Here is a 26737-nt window from a genome sequence, read left to right as displayed (position 1 = left end):
GGCAGGAGAGCCCTATAGGAGCGCACAGTGGAGCTGTTTGTGAAGAGGCGCAGGAAAGCAGTGGGCTAGCTCATTAGCTGTATACACAATAACAGCCTGTGCACAACCACACAGTGTTTGTATGACTGCCAGCGAATTCATGAAAAGTTTTCATGAACTGCAGAATTGAGATGAGGTTTTACTTTAATCTAAAAAAATTATATATACTGTACTTTAATGGATTTTTGGAGATTAATTTATAGTTCTTTATGGGACATCCACACAAAGGCACATCTCCTGTGTTAGTATTAGCTGTGCCACAGCAGAACCACATCAGTCCTACATCTGCTAAATTAGCTATGTAAGTGTATGCTGACAATCCAAATGTAATTCCCTAGGTTAATCATGAACAACTAGCATTATCCTTTAAGTGAAAAAATATCCATGCGACTTGCAGCAGAAAAGTCTGGATAGTTAGATCAAGGGTAAAAAGAAAATAGAAATAGAAAATTAAAAATTTTGACAGCAAAAGACTTTTTGCAGTTCCTTTCAATGCCAGATATTTTTTTCACACAGGAAGCAAAGGAAGTTTTTGCACCACTGGTTTGAAATGAGTTGCACTACAGATTTTGAAATCCCCGGGCCATTGTACCTTCATACTGTGGATGAGGCTAAGTAGAAGTAAAGCTGTAAAAATCCATTGAAGTAAAAGTAAAAAGTTGCTCATTTAATACGAACTCAGAGTAAAAGTTCATGAGTTACTTTTGCAACACAATAGCAGTTGTAATAGCAATTACAAATGGATCAGAGTACACAGTTCAAACTAGATTTTTTTTTAAAGGTGCATTCTGCAAAACTGCTGAAGGTTCATTGAAATGAGAACCCTGTAGACTCAGCTGACAAATGTGGAACAAGCACATAATATGATGGTTGGTGGTTGAGTCTACATGGCTCTCATCGTCAGGCCATCTCACTGATAGTCTAAATGGTCCTCGCCTCCATCGACTATCTACAATTTTTGAGCTTTTATTGTGAAAGGCTCTAAAATCTGTCACTGATCATTTGTTCTCTGGAAAGGATATGATTTAAAATGCAGTGAAGTACAATACTCAAGCAAAAATGTACTTAGGTAGAGGTAAAATTACTGTAGTAGTAGAAGTGAAAAATACTCAAAAAAGTACTAGTACACAAAAAAGCTACTCAATTACAGTGACGTTACTTCCATTCCTGAAGGGCACATGATACCAAACTCTATTTAGATTCAAATGGCAAAAACATATAATGAGCACATAGCTCAGACTCTTCAATTTTCTTTGCTTGTTCCCCCATCTTTAAAGTATTTCATTTCTTTATTTATTTATTTACATTTCTTTCTCAGGTGAGTCTCAAAGGTTCTCATTTCAGTGTGCCCTTTAAACACCGAGTGCAGTGTCATTTATATTCAGATCATGCACTGAGGCAAAGTTCTAAAAAGTTTAGCATTAAAAGTTAAGGCCGGGAGTCTGAGAAGACATACTGGCACCGGTGTTGCTTCCGGCTCCATATTCTCCAGTGTAAGGCTCAAACAGAGCAAATAATTGCAGAACTTCAGATAGAGCTAGTTTGCAGAATCAAACCTCTTAGGGGACACTTGATATTAGCAGTGGGGCACAATCTTGCAAGGGGAATGAAAACCTGGGGTGCACCAAAGTGAGGATGTAATTCTATAATGTATTTTATGGATCTATTCTTTTCCAACAAGAGTTTCTTCCTGCTACGAGTCTCTTGCTGCCCATTTTTTATGGTCTGACTTTGGTGGCAAGTGAATGTAGGCCTAGTAGATACAGGTATTTTTATCTGTACCCCATACTGAAATCTAATATATGAACATATGTGTGCCCATACCAGAGAAATGTTGTCATATGGCACCCATTATATTACATAAGGAGTAATATATGAACCAAACATATGTATCTTCCCTTCTGGATAGGGTGACGTGTAGCCAATATATGTGTAACAGAACATATTTGTGTAAGTGATCTATATGTGCATATGTGAAGACATAGTTTGCTTATATGGTCAAATATATGCAGCCATACCTGCTCAACATATGTACACAACAGAGGTGTGATGCAGGTATTTGAAACATATGTCAGACAGAGATATCCATGTATAAAAATGTGCCAAATTCAAATATGTCCCATGTATGGGTATTTAATAAAGATGTACAATGCATGCCATATATGGAAGTCCTCCGTATGCACATACACTTATTGTATTTTTGTATGGGATGCAGCCTGTGCATAGAAAACAACATAAAAGGGAGTAGGAAGAACAACATCTGCTCTTTGTGTTAATGTTCATGGACAAGCAATTTATTCCAGAAAATGCCAAAATGATTCAGAATCAGACAAGCATCCTATTTGTGCTATTACAGTATTTGTGGTGATAAAGCGCTCGATCTGTATGTGTTGTGTTGTGCCAGTGGTAAGTGGATGAATTCCCTATCCAAACAAAGTTATGGGTCTGGGGTTTTATCTTCATTACAGCCTGCTAATAAAGGCATACATCTGAACGCTTGGTGCTGCTGGAAGGAGTGAGACAGATGAATGGGGGAGCGAGTGCCGCAGTGTCCAGACTCTCTGAGGCTCTGTGGCCCTGCCAGGGTTTTGCACTGAGGCAAAGAGACAGCAGCATCTCTGCCTGTCAGTGCATTTCTGTCTCTATTGCTCTCTCTCTTTCTCTCTCTTGGTTCATTGCTCTTTCTGTTTATCTCTCCTTCTTTCTTTCTCTGTGTGTTTCGGGTCTTTTTCGGTTTCCTCTGAGTTTCCTCTCCCTCTCTCTCTGCTTCTGCGTGGGTCTCTCATGTGTCTCGATCATTGCTATCCTCTCTTGATTGATTTTTCTGAAACGTCCTCCTGTGTTTCCATCACTTTCTCTCCATCACCAATCTTTCCCTGCAGGTCCACTCACACGCCATTGATAGGAGTCTCCCTGAGTTGTTTACCACATCCACTGACCCCTCCCTCTTTCTCTCCATCTCTCTCTTTCTCCCTCCCTCCCTCCCTCCCTCTCTCCCTCCCTGCATTCATAAGGAACACTCAGTTGGTCCTGCTGGCACCCGGTAGTCCCTCGCACGTCCTCGACAGTCACGCTCTGATGCCTCGGCTGATTGCATAAGAACATGGTGTCAAACGGCCACTCAGTCACTGCCAGTGGAGAGGGGTGGGGTAACACCAACACCACTACCCACAACAAAAACAGTCATAGTGAGTGTGCGTGTTTATATATTTCAGAGCCGGGCATTGTTGCAAATGTCTCTGCTGAAACAAGCTCTGTAATGGCTGTTTTTTAAATATATCTTTCCCTGCTAAATGAGAATACATTTCATTGTGTACAAAAATCAATCATTCCCTGTTTGATATATGTACCTGTCATTTCATTTCATTTCCTGTCAATTCTAAACAAAATGTAACCATGCAGAAAAATGGTCATAAAAAATAATATGAGTTCCCATTATGAGAACCCAACATTTTTGAATGCTTTTTTTTAAAGAAAAAAAATGATGTAAATATTAGAAATGGTTTTTGTATCGTGTGCATGTTTGTGCATGAGGTGTGTGCTGTAGGGTGTGTGTGTGTGTGTGTGTAGTCTCAGTACTGCAAGGTGAAAGGTTTGGCTGAGATTTTAAGCCTAATCTGTGTTTTCTCCATAATTGCTGCTTTTCTGTGTCTCTTGGTTAACTGTAGGTGCGCTGACTCTGATTTATAAATAACTGATATTCCACGTCTCTGTGGAAAAATGGGAAATGATGGACTGACTATGCATTTTTTTTTTTAAATGGGCCACAACATCCCTCTGGTAAAAACAGCCATCAGCACTTCTATACCCAAACCTTATGGGAGCAGAACAGGCCCGAAGGACTCAGTTTGATCCAGGCAGAATATCTCATTTATTTTCTTGCATTCGACTTCGAAATCTTTGAAGCGTACCAGTTTATCATTAGATTGGTACTTGCGATTTGGGTTTTAGTCAGAGTTAGGACTCACCAAAACAGCTCTTGGGCCTCATTTGGGCTTTGATTCAAACTTTTTTTTCCAAGTTGAGTCAGACCAAGCTCCAATTGTTAAGCACGAAGCCAGCAACACTTTCTCTTTTGCTGCTCTACCTATGTTCCATACCGCCCTACTTTAATGTCTGACACTAATCTGATGATAAAGCTATGGGTTTAGGTGCACAATAGCTTAAATGCTGTGGATTTAGGTGTGGATTCTGTTATTCTTTTCTGAATGGATTCTCTAATTCTCTCCCCTTTCTTTCACTCGCACACACATACACAATAATCGGTCAGTCCCCCCATGGCTGCTGTGGCTATTCTCTTTTCTGACACCTCTCTGTGCCAATAATTCCACTGTGGGCCCCCGGCCATCGATCAGGACACAAAAGGAGGCGGTGCTGCCATCAGAAACCCTGGAATCCTTTGCAGACAGCCACCCAGGCCGCTCAAAAGCTGTTTTCATCGACAGGGTGCTGCTATATTTACAGTGAGGTATGCAAAAGGAAGAACGAGGAGAGAGAAAGAGAGACGGCATGACAGAGAGAATAGAGAGAAGAGGAGAGTGATGCAGAGACACACAGCAAACAACATCAAACTGCTGTCAGCCTAACCAGGGTCTGGAGGCAGGCAACTTTGATAATGATTCAGTGAGCTGCAGAGAAACAAGGAGAAAGACAGACAGAGCGAGAGAGAGAGAGAGAGAGAGAAAGAGAGACAGAGGGAGAGGGACAGAGAGAAAGAGGGAGCGAGAGAGAGAGGGAGAGAGAGACACAGACAGACACAGAGAGAGGGACAGAGAGAGACAGAGAGAGAGAGAGAGAGAGAGAGAGAGAGAGAGAGAGAGAGAGAGAAAGGGGGTTATGACCAAGTTGATTAGATCAAAATGCCCAGAAAGATCCAACTAGTGCTTTAAAGTCTAGAGAGCCTGGCAGATCTGAGAAAGGCTGTTTACTGTTTACTGTCAAGGTCTGTGTGTGTGTGTGTGTGTGTTTGGTGTGTGTGTGTGTGTGCGTTCAGAGAACAGAGGCCAGTTAGTTTAACGACACTGTGAGGCACATGGGTGCTGCTGAGCAGCACAGCACTTAGGCACTGCCTGCCTTTAGAGGTGGCAAAATGCAAACAGCATTTCAAGACAGTGTAGCTCTTCAGTAGCTTTAAGCTTGATGGTACATTGTAAAACCACAGAACAACCCCTGGGTGTCACACGGTAAAAAAAAAAATATGTGCAAATGTGTACTCTCACTTTAGAAGATCTGTGTACACAGATTCATAAATCCTAATGAATCTGCACCCTTGGATTTATATGTGATACACAATGAAGTAAACAAAGCACAAATAACATTATATAACATTAATTAATGAAGTGCATACATAATTATAACACGATATCGCTATCTGACTTTGAGTTGCGCCACTTATTTGGTCCATTTCCCTTACAGAAAACGTCCATTTGAGCACAGGGATTGCACTTAACAAAGCTAAAGGTACAGAGTCATAATTTGAGTACACAGATTTATGAATCGATGTGTAGAGATTTGTAAACTGAGAGCACACATATCCACAAAGGATTTATCTTTTCAGCCATGTTACCTGAGGGATTTCCGTGTATAAAACCTTTGTGGTGTCTCCAAAACATTTGTGCAGACAGTCTGCAGAGGAGTTTGGGGTAGAAAGTCCAAGTCAGCTGGGTTCCAAACAGGCAGCCACACACAGCCTCAGGCAAAGCCAGGAGCTTCCTTTGGACAGAGGCTCCGAGTGGTTTCACTTGTTTCCTAAACTGATATGTCCCTGCCTCTAGCGGTCTTACAAACTGTGCAACATTACAATTTTTAAAAAGTGGAGTCTTCTGCTAATCTGAGATCACTAGACCAAAGACAGATGGAAGAAAGGGGGCGGACTTAATTCATTTTGTCCGCTCTGCTCAACTTGCAGTGCATCATGCAGAACCTAATGCCACCCCCCACACCCTCCTTAAAAAAAAAAAAAAAAAAAAAATGGGGCAAAATGGATGCTGACATTTGGATGCTCTGCACTGTGGGGAGAGTATGACAAAGTAGGGATGCCACTTCCATGCACCTGGTCCACTGGGCAAAAAAAGCTTTTTCATCTGATAGCACTGGTGACATTTAAAAACCATGCATGCATTTGTATTACTCACATCTGTTCTGGTAGCATTTAGATTCTGACCCACAAAAATGGAAATGTTGACATATCACTTAACATTTTCTCTCTGTGTTTTAAACCAAGGCAGACAGCAGGCAGCGCTCATAGGGATCTAAAAACAGGCAAAAGGGGAAATGACTGAGAATCAAATAATAGAGCATTAATCTCCAACTAACATGATTGAACACAATGTTTGAAAGCCAATGGGTTATACATTAGTTGTTCACTAATATTTCATGTTGAGAATACACTGAATGCAAATTAAAATCCTACATCCTTTTTTACAATTACACAAATGTATTGACGAACTGCCAGGGTAATCTGCAACAAGTTTATACATCAATGAGCAGGAGCTCAGGCATTTGGCCAAGTATGGACTTTGGGGGATGAAAAAATAGCAGTGGAAACTGTTGTACTGTTTTGCCCGATGCCAAGGACAGACAGAGAAGGGAGCAGTATCAAGGCATTTTCAGGTGGGGCGGGGGTATGAGGGTCATTCCTCCTCCAGCACCTTAATACTTCTATTTGCATATTTGCATATTTATGGTTTATGCTATCAATATGCAACTGCAGTGACCTCTTGAAAACACCAGTCAGTTGCATTATGTCATCATGTGAAGCTTACAGTAGCTAGTTTTCAATCCTGGTGCGTGGAGTAGATTAGCACAGACACAAACAAGGTTTAGGTGTCCTTGCTCAGGGCTGCTTTTGGGCACTATTGGGCATTGTTGGTCCCAGCAACCCTTTGACTTTTAGACTTCCTCTCTAATCTACCTACCAATATGCCAGTCATATTACAGCAGCAGCAACATTAATCCCTCAAAGTGTTTTGCATTTTGCTGTATCATGCCTCAAACTGCCTCAGGAGACAGAATAAAAAAACAGTCTCACCCACTTAGTTTCTCTTTTTTGTACCACAGTCCCCCCGCTGTGATCATGTGCATGGTGTCTGGCTGCATCTGTAACTCTTATATAAACAGTGCCCTGCAGGGGATTATGTGATAGCGTGTCAATTTTTAAAGGTACTGTCAATGTGTAGAAAAGAAGATACATTTTGCAAATGAATATTAGTTGTCCCTCTTCAGCTGTACAGCTGTGTATATGATAAAGCATCATATAGCGACATCATGGAGGAGGAGAATACAGCATGAGAACGTACAATTTTGAGTGAAGCTACTCAAAACATGGGAGGCAAAATACCAATAAAACATAAAAAAATGGTATAGCTTGTTCATAGTTTAACTACATGTTGCATCATCCATTAATGTAAATATACTGATGGCATGATTATTTTCATAAACTGGCAACTAGCACTGCCGAATCTCAGGCTTGTAAATGTAACAAGAGAGCGAGCTGAGGTAGTATGGTGAGCTACTGCCACTTAGAGGCTGAAGTGTTTTTTTTTTTTTTTTTTTAACATTACTTCAGCAGTGATTATTCTGGTGAACTAGGGAATACAAAATGACCACTTTTATTTGCATACCCATATGATTGTAATGGCATTTGAAACAAGAAGATACATATTGTACAACACAGGACAGAGGCCTCACTCTAAGTTTGTTTTAAAAATATATATATTTAAATATGCAATATTGCAGTTGCCTTTTTCCAAATTTGAGAATGTATCATGCCATTGATCACCTATATGTATAATTATCTATGTAACTACTGTAGCTCTAAAGATAAAAAGGAGACAGACAGACAGATGCAGAGCTCTCTCTCTTTTGCTGTCTGCCTCCCGTCTGTGCTCTCATTATTTTTTTTTATGTTGCGGTGGAGGATGAAGGTGACTTTGGTTTTGGATCAATACACTCTCTATTTTGGCACAGGTTTTCATCAGGTTCTGTCTGCCTGCTCGTGTTGTATCTCTAAGTATTTAACGTGATCATTTATTGTGAAATATAATCTAATTTTTTGTCAGCCCACTATTTGGTGGAATGTTCGTTTAAATAATGGAGTTTTTGTTTTATTTTATTACTGACAGAGAAATATTCTTCTTGTGGTGGACAACCACTGGTGTATACTCAATATTCAGAGGAAAAACCAAATCACAAAATTGTTTGGATGAATAAACATCAAGTCATAGAGTCAGACATCACATTATGCATTGACAATGCGAGGGGTAAAAGTCATCATTGTGCCATAACTTGGAAATCTGAGAGTTAAATATTCTCAGACTTTCCAATCTCATCATGTTTTGAATGGTGTTTAAGTCAAAGTTACAAGCAGGACTTGTTGTATGTTATTTTTACAATATATCTAACATTACCTGAATGCAGTTACAGAAAGGTAAGAGTCCAATGTTCACCCAAATTCCTGCCAGTGATCACTTAGGTTTCTATGTTATTGGTGGTTTCATTTCACTTGATAATTGTGATCAACTCATATAGCAGCAAAAAGGCTATTCAGTATGGTTTCCACACAGTCTGACAACACAGTGTGATGTTTAGGCTGTTGCAACTATCTATTTTATAGGCATTTCATTAACCTACATTTTGTTGAACCATTTAATGCAGTAAGAAATATAACAGCACTACTAATAATCACCACCAGGTGTCACTTTTGATCGATTTTTACACAAGTGGACTGTGTGGATAGCCATTTAAATTTCTTGAGATGTATTAATGACTTCTGAAGGAGAAATTGATCTTTATTTTTTTCCCTTTTCAGCCTCCCCAGCAGGGTCAGCTACTGACTGAGTATAGGTGCCATAGTCATACATAAATTGGTGCCATCTAATCAGAGGGGCATAAAAAAGCAGAGGATTTAAAATAAATAAATAAATAGATAGGTTCAATAAATAGGATGGCGTGTAAAGCAAGTGGGGAGCAAGTAAAGATCACATTAAATTACTTATTTACAAATTTCAGGTCCCACACAAATTAGCTTTTTTGTACCTTAACAAAAATCTCAGATACAACTCTCCAGACAGTATTTGGTTTTACAAAGCATGCAAGCAAGCATCAGCTGAGTGTAGAGACTCTGAAATGTCAGCAAACAAATCAGCAACAGTACATGTTTGTTGTGAGGCAGGCACGGTGTTTGCTGTTGCTATTGTTTCAATCTTACGTCAGATCATAGGGGTTCCTTATCAGGATCTTGCCTACGGCTCTAAAAATGGCCCGGACACTGGCCCTCTTGGTCAGGATACGGTGTGTTGCTCCAGGACAGGAAGGCTTAAAACTGTGTGATTTAGTTGAAAGATAGTCTCTTGAAACACAAGGCCAACCTGCCACCTTTTTCCCCAAAAGCAGTAGTGCCACGAGTGTGAATGGCTCAAGTGAGAGTGACATCCCTAACTCTGTCAGTGTTAATACCACACCCACTCACTGACCTACATAGGACCACAGCTACTACAACACATCAGGAGGGTTCACAGATGTCAATTTAATGCAGCCTAGGAAAGAATTCAATATGCACTTCCCTATTAAAAAGAAAAAAAGGTCTATTTTTGAGGGATATGTTTAATTCTCATGTGCGTAACTAGAGCCATGTGACAAGTGAGAAGCCGCAACACTACTTTCTAACAAGTATATACAACAGTACGCCACGTCATGAGCTTTAGCATTGTCTGCTGACCTGGAGAACAGGCAGTAAACATTTTCTGCTGTGTCATTCTTTCACTTTCAGTCCCTCCTGTTAGTAGTCCGTCTTTGCCAAGGCGTTAACTCCTGCCAGTGATGGGATCATTTCAATGGATGACCTAGGTTTTGTTCCCAGACTTAATTATATATAAGAGCATATGATGATATATCATTAGACACATACTGTATATCATGATGTACAGAATAACGGTTTAACGGAGAAATAAATCTAAATGCTGAAATGTTTCTGGTTTGTGTGTTGCTAAGTGTGTGAATGAAAGCCCAGCTTTCAATTACATAGCAATCACTGGAGGAGGTGAGTGTACTACAGTATGACCCCCATCATCTGCTATGTGGTTACACTCCATCCTGGCTGGTCTCATTCTCTGTTATGCCCTTAGAAAAGGTGTGTTTACTCAATACATACCTTCAATGACAATGCCAACAAGACATGCTCCCAGCCTTTCTCATCATTGTGTCATCCAGCATCAACCTGGATGACACACGAGAACAGCATCAACAAGCTACACGTGGCCTTGCTCTGAGAAGACTATAGGGTGTCACTGTAAACCGCTGACATATTTAAAAGGTTGTGATTGATTGAGTTTGTGTGTGTGTGCATGCCTGTTGCTCTGCACTGCAGCCCCGAGGGCCAAGCATGCAAGCCCACAGCATATCACCAGCATATCACCCCCATCCCATACTGCTCTCAAACATGCCTTTGACTTCATCCATCAATGTTAATGCTGACTTCCTGATAGATCAGTCACTGCAGGCAGGAAGTTTGCAGTGCAGTGCAGTCAAATGTTATCAACTCTGACCTTGTTATGAATGAAACTGAGGCCCAAAGAAAGATAGAAATGTAGCATGCACAATAAATAAACACCAAACACAACATACACAAATGCATAGATCTAATCAAAGACACACTTTGCATATCCAGGACAGCGTGGAGTATAGATACATTAACTGTCTGCAAACTATTAAAACTATAAATGCAGGTTATGTGTTCTACTTCCTATATACTTCGATATCTTTAGAGAAATGCTTTCAAGTATTGGAGGAAAATACACTTTTTCCTGCGTATATCAGTACACATAATTCACTCATCGCATCATTAACTTCCTTTTCGCCTGCAGCCCAGAGAGAGCACAGACTGTTGTCACAGCCGCAAAGAGAAGTACGCCCACAACACTTTCTTGCATCACCATTGGACGACGAAGAAACAAAAAGTGGATTTTATTGGCTTATTTTACACAATCCCTAAAATTGACCAATTAAAACAGGCGTGGGCGGGCCTCGCCGTAGATTTTTTTGTATGTTCTTTTATGGTGTCGGAGGGAGGGGTGCGGGCTGAAAAAAGAGCGTTGTTGTCCGTTGCTACCGCGGACAGACACTGAGCTGGAAGAAAGTAGTGCTTTGGGGAAAGACTTTGCCTTTTCTACCTCCAGAAAGCACACTCCCAAGAGATTTACCGGTGAGTATAAGCTTCTGACAAACTTTTGTGCGTGCTTACCGGGGGCTGAAGGTAATTTTCTTCACCTTAAATTCACCGCCTTGGCCGGGCTGAGAAAATCAGTGGCTGTCAAACGAGTTCACATGGAAGAGATGCCGGAGGACGTGCTAACGTGTTAGCCAACATTAGCCACTTGTGGGGGCTCAGGCGAGGGTTTGAGTGCCGGTATATCGCCAGCAGCTGTTGTTAAGTTTGTTTTCCTAACCAGTGAGTTGTTGTTTAGGCTCCCAGACTCTGGCACAGATGGGCTATTCTTTCCTGGCAAGTAGACTTGACTTGACAGTAAGGTTAGTGCTGGCTAACGAGGCTGACTGGCTAGCCAGCAAACTTATCAGATGATGTCGAGTCACTTTTCGCACAAGTTGCAAGCAAAACAATCCCATCGTTATCACTTTAGTTTGATTCCTGATGCCCAGACGATTGCGATTCCTATGAGTGCATCATCATCTTTCAGCCCTTGTTTGTTAAAAGTTATGACTCAATCTGTGCGCCTTCAGTCAACTTTACAGCTGTCATCACGAACTCGCTCAAAACCGAGTATTTATCGCCAAGAAGTGGATCATGTCATGGAGCAAAAACTCAAAGTTTGTTTTATTTTTCTTGCTGCAACTGTGTGAATTTCCCGGAGTTTCAAACCGGTCGAGGGGCCGTACTCTAGTTGTGCTCATACTTTTGTCTCAGGTTGCTGTTGCAAATGCCAGACGACAGCAGCTGTTTGTCTCTCTTATCTTGGCCATGGGCTGCCAATGAATGATCCTACTCCCCCCCACCCCCTATGGGGATGTCACTTGAGGACTTCATTACATTTCTCTCCAAATCCAGCTTTTAAGAGAAAGAGATGAACATTGTCTATTAGTTATGCCAGGACTTTGAGGCACTGTGGTGCTGGGCTGCAAGTGATATAACACACTGTTCCTTTTGTAGTGATCACTTATGGAATTAGCTAATTGGGAATCATGACGTGATGTTGCAAAATTTACAATGTGTTGCAGTGCCAAAGTTACATGGCTGGTATGAAACACTGGAGAACAAGTCATAGCTATAAAACTGGGAGTAACTGAGGATTATATGGCCCTAAATGACTGCCGGGTATGCAGTCAGAGACACACCAACACTAGTTTGTAAAGAACAATTAACAGAGCCTAAAGGATTTTTTTTAAAGTGCTCTCATATTAACTATAGGCCTGTGTCTGCTTATCTATAGTGGGTCACAATCTTGGTGATGGCTGGGTCCTCATGCAGTGACAACTGCATGTCTTCCTCAGAGCTGAGACAGTCTCAAGGTGAGGCTGTATTTCTCACATTTGTGTCTGATTTGAGATACACATTTCTGTAAGCTGAGGGAGGAATCAGATTTTTCGTGGCTCCTCTCAGATTGAAACGGTGCCTGCTGTTGGACAGGACATACAGCAGCAGCTGCACTTCTCAACAACACAGTCTGTGTGTGTGTGGGTGAAGATGTGTATAGTGTGGGTGTGTGCGCGCGTGCATGTGTGTTTTGTTTCAGCTGGTATGCTAGACTTTAACTGCAGTATTTCTGGAATGTTGGTGAATTTTGTGAATATAAGACACAGGACAATGGATGTGGATGAACCAAATGATCTGCCTTAGAAACATTCATATAATTTGTGCTTTATCTTACCTAACCTAGGTGACCTATTGTTTCTATAAATGGTAAGATACAAAAAACAATAAATCAGATGATATTGTGCTGGGAAGTAAGGGATATGAGTTATGAGTAAGCCAAGGCTTGTGCTGGTTGGCTCTGTAGAAGAAGAAACAGACTGCGTTTGAGAATCTTCCCACTTCAGGAGCACAGAATTGATTGTAACATAATGCCTCTTATATACTGTAGCTCTGACATACTAATATCAGCTCCAGAAATATTCATAACCATCCAGACTGAGATTTAAGTGCTAGTGCAGTGCTGCAGTGGTGATTGTCTTTTCAATATGAAAAAAAAATCCAATCAGCACTGAGAGGGCAACTTGTATGTCAGCAAAAAATATTGTGTAGATTTCAATATAAAGTTTCTTGTTGAGGATGGGCCAGAAGTATAGGTATTTACAGGGAAACATTACATCAAAAGTAAGAAATATTAATATATTTCTAGGAACTAACTAGTCCAGGGCCCGCTGAATCTTGAGTCCCAGGTTTGGTTTGACTAACAGTGGCATCCTGTGCCTCCAACTTAAAAGTTCATTCTGTCACTCTCGGTGTTAGTTTCAAGTTTGAGATACTGTTTGAGGAAGCTGTTCTGATAACATTGTCAACTCTAGTAACTAACTAATTATGATACCCTCCTGATAGTCAGCCTTTGTTGAGAGTGTGCTGCCAGTGTACAGTGACTAATCCATTGCGGTTGGGTTTTGTGTGCCTCTTGTCAACCATGTAAGAGGTTCAGATGGCGTGCTGATGTGATGTGGCGCAGCGAATGGGAGAACACTGCAGAGTGCAGGAGACATGTCAAAGTTTACAAATGTGCCTTGGCAGAGTCTGAATACAGTGTGTGCTGTGGCTGAAAGTCTGTGCTTGGTCCTCATGCTGGCAGAGAAGTGGGTGTTAGATTGCAGTTTAGAGCCTCGAGCCTCAGCGTTCTCGCTCACTTTTTGTGCGACTGTGACAGAAAAACAGGATATGCTGTTTCGCACCCTATCAGAGCAGAGGTTTGTTATTTCGTTGTGGTTTCCAACCTGTTGTTGCAGTGCAGGTTGGCTAAGGCAGGAACACAGGACAGCCTCTGTGGTGTATGGCAGTTGTTCTTTCAGTTATGTAGCAATGGACGGATGTTTATCATTCATACTTTTAACATAACAAGGATACTAGTTATTAAAGTTTACCACTGCAACCTGCGCTAGAACCAAATGTGGGAACTGGTAGAATTATTTAGCTAACAAATTTGTTTTTGGTAAGACTGCATGTGTCACAAGCTAGTAAATATCCTTCTTACTTTCAGTAAGAAAGTTGGCAGTGATTGAAATATTACCACAGTCTTAGTACAGCAGGCACCCAGCCACTGAGCTATGATGCTTCAAAGTCTCACCAGGCCAGATGGAGGTAACGTGATATTCACCATTTAGCTGTTCCTCCAACTCTGAATGAACCTGCTGCTTGCACTGGCCAATTTGTCCGGTGGAGTCCAACCAGGAATCTGCTTTGCGACACTTAATGAGAAATCCCAAAGGATTTCCTCCCAGCACCGCGCACTGCACCACTGCCAAGCCTAATATCAGCTTGGGGTATTAGCTGATCATGCTTTCTCATAGCATTAATTTGCTTTTGATGCCAGATGAGTTTAGCCTGCAGAACAGCAAGAGAGATTCAAGGCAGGTTTGACTAAACATTTGCTCATAAATGTGCTCATTGAATCATAAATTGATTGATTATATAATGATTCCCTCTCCTTTGTTCACTCACTATTGGCAGCCCTTCACTGCTGCACCAATAACAAATTAATATCAGGTTATGACATTACATTTGGCTCTAACAGAGTCTAACAAGGAAGCTTTTTTTCCAAAATAACTAGGCTATGGGTCGGGATGGGCAACGTTGATTTCATCTATACTACTACTCTTATTGATACTACTTATTAGAGCTGTCACTTTTTCCCCAAAATCAAGTTCGAAAGAATCCAAAGAGAAATCATTTGAAATAATTTGAACTTAAACGTAATCAGAATCCTCCATTATAACCCCCCCCCCACAGTTACTTCTTGCCTTTTAGTGACACTATTTTAACCACCACTCGTTTCCCTGCTCTCTCACCAATTCACACCTACACTTCTTGGTTTCTCACTGCACACACACCGGCCTGCCCTGCTCTGTCTCTTTCTGTCTCTCCCTTCCTGTGTGTTGTCTGTCTGCTCTGTTTCTTTGTCAGCAGTGTGTTTTTACATACTCGTCCATGTCTCTCTCTTTTTTTTCTTCTTCTTCTTTTTTTTTTTTTTTAACCCATAATCCATTTTCACAACAGCAGGTGAGCTGTGTGTGGAGGTAGCTTTCTGTTAATGACATTGATTGTTACTGATATGATTGAAGCCAGCATGGTATTGAATGACACTTCTTTTGTCCAGCATTCTGTATTAGCAAGGCATTTAAGGCACCATAAAGGTATCAAGTTTTGATGCTTTGCGATATTAATAGCATTAAGACTGTGTGTGTCTGTCTCTCAGCAACCGAAAGTGCTAGTTACATGGTGATGTGAACTCAAGGGTGTCAGTGAGACTAGTGCTAAAAATTAAACTGTGGACACAGTTTAATACATTAATAGGAAACCCTGAATGGGTCGAATTATACTTGGGCGGCCAATAATATACTTGGGGAGGCTGCCCAAGCACAACATGTGGGAAACATTGCTGGTGCCTTCTTTTTTATTAGCCTATTTTTGTCTACTATCTACATAATGTGAGTAAAGATTTTTCTCAGTGGTTCTCAATGTTTAGCTTTTTTTAGCTTTTAGCTTTCTTGTACGCGACAGCGTACCTGCTGTGGATGAGGATGAGGATGGGACCGTGAGGAGCTGCAAGGCGAGCAAACCAGTTGGAAACTGCACATTTCTGCACATCTTTATTGGGTTTACTCAACAGAAATTTTGATACATTGCTAGTGTTGCCTTCCCTCCTCCAACTTTGCAAGAATTTTATTGTGCTTATGGCAACAAGCACTATTGTCATCAGCTCGAGTAAAATGTACCCAAACTTTCAAACGTTTAGTCCTCCCTGCTATGACCTCTGTGTATCTGCTGGTCTGACTGAGTGCAGCATCTGTTTGTGTGTGTGTGTGTGTGTGTGTGTGTGAGAGAGAGAGAGAGAGAGAGAGAGAGACAGACAGACAGACTGTGCTCAATTTGGTGCCTGTTCTACTCAGTTTCTAAGTAAGCAGACATGGGAGTGGTAAACAGAAGAAATCGAATTCAAACCATTGGTCGGTTTAGAAATCGCACAATCTTCCTTGTGAAATGGCACATAAACAATATTTCAGCCTTACAGGCAGTGAGTCTGATTACATTTCAAGTAATACTTTTCAAAATGCAATTTCTTCTTTGTGTCTCCACTGCTTTCGCCGGCTTGTTCAAGTGGGGGAAGTGGCACATAAAGGCTGAAATTCAGAGTTAAAAAGAGTGCTAACTCTGCCTACCTGGCACACTTCTGTCGTATTTGGCATCCAAAAAGAGTGCAGCCAGAGAGAGAGCACCCCCACCCCCCACCCCTTCCCTCCTTTGCAGACTGGAGAGCACAGTATGTAAACAAGCAGCATCAAACCTAATTGCCCTGATGCCTCCTGCTTTGTCTTCATTATGGGACGGTTAGGAATTTGAAAGTATCAGCTGTGTTAGAATGAATTAATGTTACATAAATACCAATAGCAGCATTTTTTGTCTAGGAGCTTATCAGTATTTTGGTACTGACCAATCAGGAACTGGTACCAATTTTATACCAGTTTCTCAATACCATCCCTAACTATAGGTTTTGCAGTTGTTTGCAGGTACTAGACCAGGAGCAGACCAGTAGCCAAAAACTACTAGTGTCACATTGCAGTTCTCTATAAAGAGTTTGGCCTGTGCCAAATTTGCCAGTATCTAGACCTAAAAGGTAAATTAATGACAGTCATTTGATGGTCTTATTCTGGTCCTAATTACTTCTCCAGGAAGTAGAAAGTTATCAGGACAGGTCAATGAAGTATTCTATCAAATGCTTTCTAACAGGCTACAGGATCTGACAGTTGTTTGTTATTTCAAACATGAAGCTATTCTAATACAATGCGTTTTACTGGAAAGAATTGACACAGATTAAACTACGCACCAAACTAAGTGTATTGAACTCATCATGAACAAGGATAATGGATAGTGAGCTCATGCTTGATGGTTTAATACATTGCATTGGTAGAGTATTAAAATGAACATGTTTTTCCCCCCTAGGACATGGCCACAGCAGAATAATTTGCTGCAGTCTGGAGTTGTGTACATCCCCTTTAAACAAAGGAAAACCTAATCATTAAACCTTTTTAGCTCATTAATTTCCTCAGACGTAACCAGCTAGGTAAGGTTTTTAGCCCCTCAGCCCCCGGCTCTTAGTCCTCACCTCTCCTCCTGTTATCGGACAATAATCATCGAGTGTACAGTGGTCCACTGGCCACCGCTGACTCAGCCAGCTCTGCCATCTGGGCTGGAACAGAAAACACAACAGACTTCTCCCTGGCTGCTGCAGAGCTTCACATGCTATGCTAACAGATTGTGTTCGTGTGTGTGTGTGTGTGTGTGTGTGTGTGTGTGTGTGTGTGTGTGTGTGTGTGTGTGTGTGTGTGTGTGTGTGTGTGTGTGTGTGTGTGTGTGTGTGTGTGTGTATGTGTGTGTATGTGTGTGTATGTGTGTGTATATGTGTGTATGTGTGTGTGTGTGTGTGTGTATGTGTGTGTATGTGTGTGTGTATGTGTGTGTATGTGTGTGTGTATGTGTGTGTGTGTGTATGTGTGTGTGTGTGTGTGTATGTGTGTGTATGTGTGTGTATGTGTGTGTGTGTGTGTGTGTGTGTGTGTGTATGTGAGGGAGGGTGAAACACAGTGTAGACGGCGTTTAATGGAAAGTGATGAGGAACATAGAATTTTAGGTAGGGCTGCTATTTAATCATGTACTGTATATTGCGATTGTAGTTACCCCAGTTTATTATAGTTCACATGTTGGAATTATTGAACCACCTCATTTCACACACATAGGCCTCACACCTGATTAGAAAATAGTGAATACTGGCAAAGTCACAATCAGTGATTTTGCTCCTCAAATCATCAAGACTACCAGTGATAATGATCCCAACTAGGGCTGGGAGTGATTTTTGGTATCGTAATATCATGAAATGGCATGAGTGTTTTACCTGGGCGGGGCTGCATTACAGTAGAGGGATGCAGTTTTCTGTTCTGTTCTAGCTGCTCTTTTACTTCCCTCTACCTGCTTGGCCATCATATGCACATTACTAGTGATTGTTTATTTGTCAATTGTTTATCACCTCTTATATGTAACTATCTTATTAAAACACCAATATGCATCCCTACAATATCTTATTGATATTGTGATATTTGATTTTATCCATATCGCCCAGCAGCAATCACAACTATTGCATCCATAAAAATAATCAGGATTATCATGTTAGTCTTAAGTTTGCCGTCCACGATCTGGTGAGTGCACGTAAGCTAGCTGACTGCCAGGAGGCCCCAGTTAAAGCCTATTTTGATTGGCATGATTGGCTGGCAGACTAGCTTGGACTCTCAGACAGGGAACCTTTTCAGTCTCACTGTTTGGTAAAGAGGGATTAATACATTTCTGCTACCTTAATTAGTACAGCTAAACTCTTAACAGCTTACTGTTCAGTGTTCACCAGGCATAAAGTTCTCCAGTCATTTTCTCAGATATTTGTTTGTGTTCATTGTTGGCCCTCCAGGATTTTTTCCCCTTGCCCTCTCCCCCTGAGGAAATAAGTTATTTGTATATGTCCGACCGTGGCTGTGTCATAGCGAAACACTATGCAAATCAAACCGGCTGCTCCAAGTTCCTGTTTTACCCCAAACTGTGTGACCAACCGTCTTCCTCTCCGTCTCTCAAACTTTTTCTGTCTGTGAGAACGAGTGCATGTTTGAACTGCACTGTTTTATGACCCCACACACTTCCCGCTCACGTTTCACTTTTTCTACTCACATCCTGTCAGCGAGACAACAGCTCTCTGTAAGTCTGTTCTCCCTGCAGAATTCAGCACGCTCTTACAGGCTGCTATTGTGCTGAGTGTGGCCTTTATAAGTGCCAGTTGCATTAGATTTAATACCTCTCCACTGCTTCACTCTTATTGTATTTGATTTTTTCTTTGCAGCATTGCCATAAATTCTGTGGTGCTGTAACAATTCACTTTCCCCACAGGAATCATTAAAGTTTCACATTATACTGAGCTGTCAACATGGGGCTTTTTGTATTACAGGTGCACAAACAGGCAGCATGGTTTTTTCACCATTTCTGTAATCTTGAGATTCAATATCTACTCAATTTGCTTCACACAAAAAGGCAATCCAGGCACTCCAAAAATAAGAAAACGTAACAGTAAGGGTGGAAATATTAAAAAGCCTTTACTGTAGTGGCTAAATCATTAAAAACCCAACATGTTTCTACCACTGTAGGTCTTCCTGATGGCTTTAAAACAGAAAATGCAGGTGTGGCCTCACTGCCTCACCTTACAGCCAATGGGAGGCATGGCCCAGAGAAGCAAACAAACAAACATATTGGAAATAATGAAAAAACATGACACAAGATTATACAAAAATCCATACATGTACATCATAAACAGAAAATGGGTGCTCAAATAAAGAGGGCCTATACTGCAGTACTCAGCTATTACCTTTATGTGTGTGCCTCATGTCACCGTGTCAGAGCTCATGCTGCATCATGTCAGATAAGTAGTCTGTTGTTTCTGAAACCTGAGTCTGGGTGCGATGGGTTTATTGAAAATGCACACCATCAATTTTGTTGATGTCTGTTGGTTCAGACTACTCCCAACAACAGGCTTCTTTCTTTTGGCAGTCTATTTATATACAAATGCCCAAAGCACACTTCTTTCTAGGCCACAGGAAAATTGTAAGCCTTGGAAAATGGGCTATAGTACAAAAATGAAAAGATACCAAATAACAGATAAAATGGCGAGTTGCAGTTTGGATTTCTGTGCTTTTATTCTTACCTTGTCACCTGCTGTGCTGTGAGATTGTCAAGGTAAATGTCACACAGCCAGTGTTAGTTTAAATTAACCATCATGATCAACTGGAGGTTTTTGTTATCTATTTTAAAAAATACCTTTCCTCTTCAAAGTCCACTGTGTAGTTTGCCATTCACCAAACGTTTTGCCTTCCCCAAATAAATTAGCCCATATGCGTTGGCTTAAAACGGTGTTGTAATATCACACTTTTATAAAGCGGTATTTCAGCAGTGCTGTGTGAATTATGCTGTCAGATTTATATTGAAATACTAGCTGAGCCATTTGTCTCTTTGGCATGGGGATGCTGCCAGATTTTATTTATAGAGAAGCAGAAGTTTTTGACACAGTCTTACACTACTCACATTCTACATTATGCATCATGGTGTGAACTGTCAGCTACATGTATTGTTGCATCTTAATATACTGGAAAGCCCAGATAGATATCTGGGTGCTAAATTTCTACACCTGCTTTTCTGCCTCTCACAGCTGGTAGAAGGATCTTGGCTGCACCCTCAGCCTCTGGCTGAGTGACTTTTTGCAGCTCAGTAGCGTGTTCATTGATCTTAGCAGGTGCAAGAATCTAGACATTTACAGCTGTTTACTGTTCCTGACAAGCTAACGGTCTGTGAAACCAGGAATATAAGGACATATGAAAAGACAGCAGTCATGCTAGAAACCAGTGGAAGGACCGAATCAGTGACCATTTAGTCACGGCAGCTACTGATGGTGCCAAAACTGAGTAAGAGTTGTGTATGTTTATGTATTAAGGCTGCACAATTAGAGCTAAAATTCTGATCTTGATTATGTTGCAATCATGATTAGTCCTCATTTTGAGTCCTGATAACAAGATTATACAACTGTTTGTGAGCAGAAAATATTTTAATCCATTGAGCATCATAAGTAACAAGAAATGTTTGTGTTTCCCATGTGCCCAGCTTCTCTGTAATTGTGGGAATTAAAATTACAATGTAAGATTGCGTTATGAGTAATTGTAAAGTCTGTATGTGTGTAAAGCCCTTAAAGATCAATAGTTCCTGAAACTAACCAGCCACATCTCACTTTAGTAACAAACACTGTTATCTCTGTTAGTTTGTCAGTGGCTTCAGTTCCTTTTTTCTGACATTCTCTTCTGCTTGAGCTTTGCACTGCAGACTTTTCTACCTGCAATTTAGGCCATGTTGAGTTAGATCCTCACTTTGCCACAGATTAAGATATGATAGCAGGCAGTTACAGAGCAAAGGTAACACTGAGAGAAGACTAAGGTGAAAAAAAAACCAAAACATTTGGCTGAGGTGTTTTTCTTGACAACTCCTCATCTCACTGGACCTGTATGGTGTGTAAAGGTCAGGTGTGAAATGTACTGGTGTTGGAGGGAAAAAATTCTGCTACACTGTCATGAAGTGATTTGCACCAATTAGCAGATATTCTGCACAGTAGAGCTGACATTTATGGAAGGCAACATAAACTGATTTAAGAGGGAAGTCTGCATTGGTGTGCGGTGCATTTTGTAACATGTGGTCAAGAGATTAGGGGTTAGAAGTTCACTTGCCACTGGGGCTACCCATAGAAAAATTGATCCATGCAAGGTATTGTAATAGGATTGCAAGGTGTAATAATGTTGACTGAATAATTTTCAATTAATTATGATTTTCTTCTGAGCAGTCTCCAGTTTCCTCCCACAGTCTAAAGACATGCATGTCAGGTGAATTAAAGATATTAAATTGCCCCTTAGTGTGAATGTATTAGTCAAAGTGCTTGTTTGTGAGTCAGCCCTGTGATGGACTTGCAACCTGTCCAGGGTGTTTCCCTGCCTCCCGTCCAGTTAGCTCTGGGATCGGCTCCACCCTCCTGCACCTTCTGCAACTCTAACTAGGATAAGCGGTTTGGAAAATGAATTAATATTTTTTTTAATATCTTAATTTTTCCAGTGGATGTGTGAAGATTTTTGCTAAATGATATTTGTAGTGTGCCTCCTGTCCTGCAGATATTGTTTGCTGAACTTCTAGCAGATGGAAACTCAGCTGACCAAATTACGTGTTTTGAACAAATGAGCTCCCACCCTGAAAACCAGAGCCATCAAGCTGAAAGGTCATGATGCGTTTTTGGATTTCAAAACCATTATGGTAAAGAAGATGTGAACAAAGCTGAGAAATAGTTACTGTAACTGAATTTTCCCCAACTGAATCACTGAATGTAACTGAAATGAAATTGATATCTAATGGAATCGTGACCTTGTAAATCGGAATCTGATCAAATCAGGAAATCAGTGCCATACTCCAACGGGCTTTGGAATAAAGGCATTCACAGCGTTGCATCCGATCTGGAACACCTAAACATTTATCTGCTACCAAGAAGAATTTGTTGATGTTGATGTTGGTGAAGACCTCAGGTGCTAGATCAGGGGTGTCAAACTGGTGCCATGGAGGGCCAAGAGGCTGCAGGTTTTCATTCTAACCAAAAACTCCACCAGGTAATTTCACTTATTGGTTCCTCCTCTCTGCTTGAAGGTGAGGTAATCAGTGAAATCACCTGGTGGAGTTTTCGGTTGGAATGAAAACATGCAGCGTCTTGGCCCTTCATGGCACCAGTTTCACACCCCAGATAAAGCTGTATTGTACTGCAGCTTGCTAGCAGGGTCTTGTTACTGCAGTTTCATCGTAGGGCTGGTCAGTATATCAATATATTATCAATGTAGAGTGATATGAGACTAGATATGATCTGGGATTTCAGATATTGTAATATCATGATATGGCATGTGATGTCTTTTCCAGGTTTTAAAGGCTGTGTTACAGTAAAGAAATGCAATTTGCTGAATTTATTAGACTGTGCTAGCTGTTTTATTCTCTCTACCTTCTTGGTCGTCATATCCACGTTACTAATGATTGTTTAGCAAGCATCTCTTGTGTGTTAATATCTTATGAAAGCACCAGCAGTCATCCTTACAGTATCATCACAATATCAACATAGAGGTATTTGGTCAACGATATTATGATATGTTTGATTTTTGTCCATATAGTCCAGTCCTGCTTCATCAAACTTTACTTGGCTGCTTCCACCCAGCAGAGAAGAGCCAGTAGTCGAGATTGCTTGATGCTTACACACACACCCTCTCGCTCACTCGCACTAGTTTCTCACACAGAGTCAGTCACACACAGACATGGTTCCCTTTGTATCTGCAGTGCTTTTGACATGGAGGGATTGGCAGAACAGAAGTGGCATTGAGCAGCGACGTAGGAGGAATTCTACGCCTGGAGTCCCACACTATGCATTAATGGCTGGTCTTAGCCAGACGGACACTTTTCCTCCTCCTCCTCTCTGAATGCCAAACGCCCTTGCTTTTTGTGTTCTTCCTTACTTTCTTACTTGCTTCTTGCCTTATTTCTTTTGTTCTCACTCAGTTTCCTTTATACTTTCTCTTGTGCCATGACACACTTTCTCTTCCTGTCTATCTCTTTCTCAGCTTTGACAGAAACCTCCCTGACTTGTTTACTACATTCGCTGACCCCTCCCTCTTTTTCTTTACCTCTCCCTCCAGTGTCTGAATAGAAAATGTAGAAAACGTACTCCTTTAATCTCACTGATTCCAGCTCTGACTAACCACTATAAGTTTTTGTTTTGGCTGCAGTTATCAGCGTTCTGCTCCCTCTCTCCCGACCAAAGGCCAGATGTGGAGGAGGGATAGTGGTGAGTTTGTAATAGCAAGTGTAAAAGCAGGCAGCCGGCCCAGCTGGCTTAACTTGGAGGGCTCACAGTGCCAGCAGCTGAACAGAGCTGAGTATTGCTACTGAGGAGACTCAGACTGTGCTTCACTATTGTAAACTCAAGTGTGAGTACGTGGGTGTGTAGGAGTGTGAATGGCTGTGTGATGTGAAGTGATGTATGGTGTTGGGTGTGGATGTGAGAGAGTGAGAGCAATATGAGTACTTAGAAATGAGCTTTGAGCTTAATGTGCAGATGGGTTTGATAGAGTCTACAAAGAAGTGTGTGTTTGGGTGCAGACTTTTTGAAAGAGAGAGAAAAGCTACTGAGACTGATCTTTAGACAGTGCATACCAAGTATTTAGAGCGGAAGTTTGAGTCCTCGAAAGAATCCTGTGCTATTGTCTGAAAAAGTGGGTTTAAAAAGTATTTAGTGTGTGTGTATGTGTGTATAAGGAGAGTGAATGCTATAGCAGGGAGAAGCAAGGCTGCCATTGTGGTGGTTGGCAGCCCCCCTCCCGCCCCCCAGCCTGTGTCCATATTAGGGCAAAACTCGGCCAACCCTCCCTCAAGCTGAGCTCAACCCCCCACACGCCCTGTTGTCACATTTGCTCCAGCAAACGGAGCCTGAGGGAGACTCAGCTCCCCTAACCCAATTTGAAAGGCTGTTTTTGTGGCCAGTCAAAAATGCAGAGGGCTTTTAAAAATGGATATGAAAAGCCCAGGCCGACAGAGATGTTTTTGTTGTGGGTGGCAGGGTGGTGTTTCTTTTCTTTTCTTTTTTTTTAAATGAGGACCTGCTGTTAATGGGTTTAACTGGGTGGGGTTTGAACATATGCCGCTTGGTAACCACTGTTATCCAGTGTGTTTTATGGTTCTGTGAGTGCATACATCTTTATTGGGAGTTAAATCACTCACCCTGGCAGTGTCTGTGCCCTGTGCTACAAATTGACCCATTCAGGACTAAAACTGTGTTGTGGGCATGTTCAGATATTAAAACCTGTCAAGTGCCAAATGCTGGTAAAATTTGCTGGTAAAAGTTACCGTCTATACCTTCTATAACACTCTGTGTTATAGTTACCAGCCTTGTTACCCTGCCTTGTTTAGTCCAGCTGAACTGAAGCCTGGGCAGAGAGGAAAAGGTAGCAAGATGGTTCACTCATAGGCTACTTCTGAAACTTAATTGGGTTGAATGTGTTTTTCTTCTGCGGATCAAAGGACATGAGGCTTATTTGTTTGAGCAACACTGAAATATCATTGATTTCAGCAACATTATGGTGTGTTTGACTCAGACTGTCATTCTGTAGACCTTTTTAAAAAATTGCATCTGGGTGCTGTTTGATGGGCCTATGATGATTGAAAGGCTGATTTAGTTAATGTTTTGGTACAAACATTGAAGACGAGACAAAGTTGGTTCCCGAGAACAAACGTTGCAAAATGAATCAAAGGTCAATGTGGAGCAAAAAGAAATATTTTACCTTTTTGGGTATATGGCCCAAACAGTCATTGCCATAATAAATAAATGCCAAAGCTGCAGATGGCATGTCCTTCCTATCTTTGACACTGTATTATCCAAACGTGTTAGTAATTCTACTTCAGAATTTTAATACAAAAATTGTCTTCCAGAAAAAAAAACATTCCCATTTCCTTGCTGTACTCTTCAACTTTGTGATGTTTGTCTTAACCTGACCAATGAGCTGGCTGAAAGCTCCCATATAGCTTTTTTTGCAGTGTGAAACCAAACTGCACCAAATGAAAAATGCAACAGAGTATTAGCTGTTCCACTAATTCAAACCAAAGCAAACACACTTTAGGTGTGAAGTCAACCAGTAACCTTTACCCTCTGTGGCAGTCCATACAAAAATTGTACTCTCATGGTCCTGTGAGACACTTTGGATAAATGTGGTAGTGAGAGACACAGTTAACAATTGTTTGTCTTTGCCAGGCACTTTCCTAGAGACTCCCAAACAGAAGTTATTTTGGGTCACTTGGTGTTGATTTTTGGTTCCCTTGGTTTATACAAAGTCTCTGTCAAGGGAAATGGGTTGACTCAAGGCATCAGAGCTGGTGGGTCAGTACAGAGTATTTGAGAGTACTGCACACAAGAAAGTGCAGGTAGTTTCCTTGTTTGCACGAAATGGAGGCTGCAGTTGTCTTTTTTAAAAAATGAACAAATATAATTCAGTCACACCAGAACACTTTTGTGACTATTCTAGATGTGCAAAAATTGAAGTGGTCAGTCTTCATTAAGATTGGAATTTGACATAGTCTAGTTTCAGGCCAGCCATAATGCATATACAAAACATGTTAAGATAAGGAGAACAGGAAAAAGTCACAGACACAGATTTTCATAAATACAGCTGCAGGAGACAAACTTTTTTTTTTTTTTTACTCCAAGTGTACAGCAAAGTGATCTCACAAGCCCTCTCTTTAGAATCAAATGTAAAATGAGGTTGTCCCCTAATAGCTAACCAAGCTTTAGCTGGTGAGAAGAGGTGGCCAAGTTTTCATTGTTCGGTTCTTTATAGAGAGGGGAAAAAACTCAAACTCCATTTAGGAGCTGCGCCTTGTTGTTAACAAGACTTGGTCAAAGCCTAGTGTGGCAGGACTGTGGATGAAATGCTAGAGGGCCTTTAATTTGAAATGATGGACACAGGAAGTGGAGACGCTCAGTCACAAAGGGACAGACATTGTTTACATGGCCGGTCCCTGCGGTTATTAGACTATGTTGGGCAGGAAATCCAGGGGATCATTTTGTGAGTGTAAAGGACGACTTCAAGAAGGGGACATGCAAACTCCACCTACCTCTGACACACTTAAAATCAATACAGCTTTTACCAGTGTCGTTAACAGGTGGCTCGCCTTGACTAGTTAGTTAATGGCTTTAACTAACACCTTCTAATCGACTAGGAAGACCTTTAGTCGAGGGTACACCTGATGTAAAATTATATGCAAGTTCATTGTAAACAAGTCACAGTGGCTCACTCATCACGTTTTCACCAGCTAGCTGCATTTTTAGAATAAGAGCCCTCCACATGT

At 41.2% G+C, this 26737-nt stretch overlaps 1 protein-coding gene across 2 annotated transcripts in view; it reads left to right on the top strand.

Moving 5' to 3' along the window:
- The first annotated feature begins 11091 nt into the window (after positions 1-11091).
- Positions 11092-26737, top strand: part of fam49a (family with sequence similarity 49 member A) — a 45402-nt gene continuing 29756 nt past the window's right edge. Inside the window, exon 1 of one of the 2 annotated variants that reach the window (XM_030047032.1) lies at positions 11092-11239. The gene's annotated coding sequence lies outside the window, so the exon portion shown is untranslated. The remainder of the gene's footprint in view (positions 11240-26737) is intronic. The other variant, XM_030047033.1, reaches the window with a different exon arrangement.

The sequence above is a fragment of the Myripristis murdjan genome, chromosome 24 (genome assembly GCF_902150065.1).
Source record: "Myripristis murdjan chromosome 24, fMyrMur1.1, whole genome shotgun sequence".
NCBI classification, from domain to species: Eukaryota; Metazoa; Chordata; class Actinopteri; order Holocentriformes; family Holocentridae; genus Myripristis; species Myripristis murdjan.
This window is presented reverse-complemented; position numbering and strand designations above follow the sequence as displayed.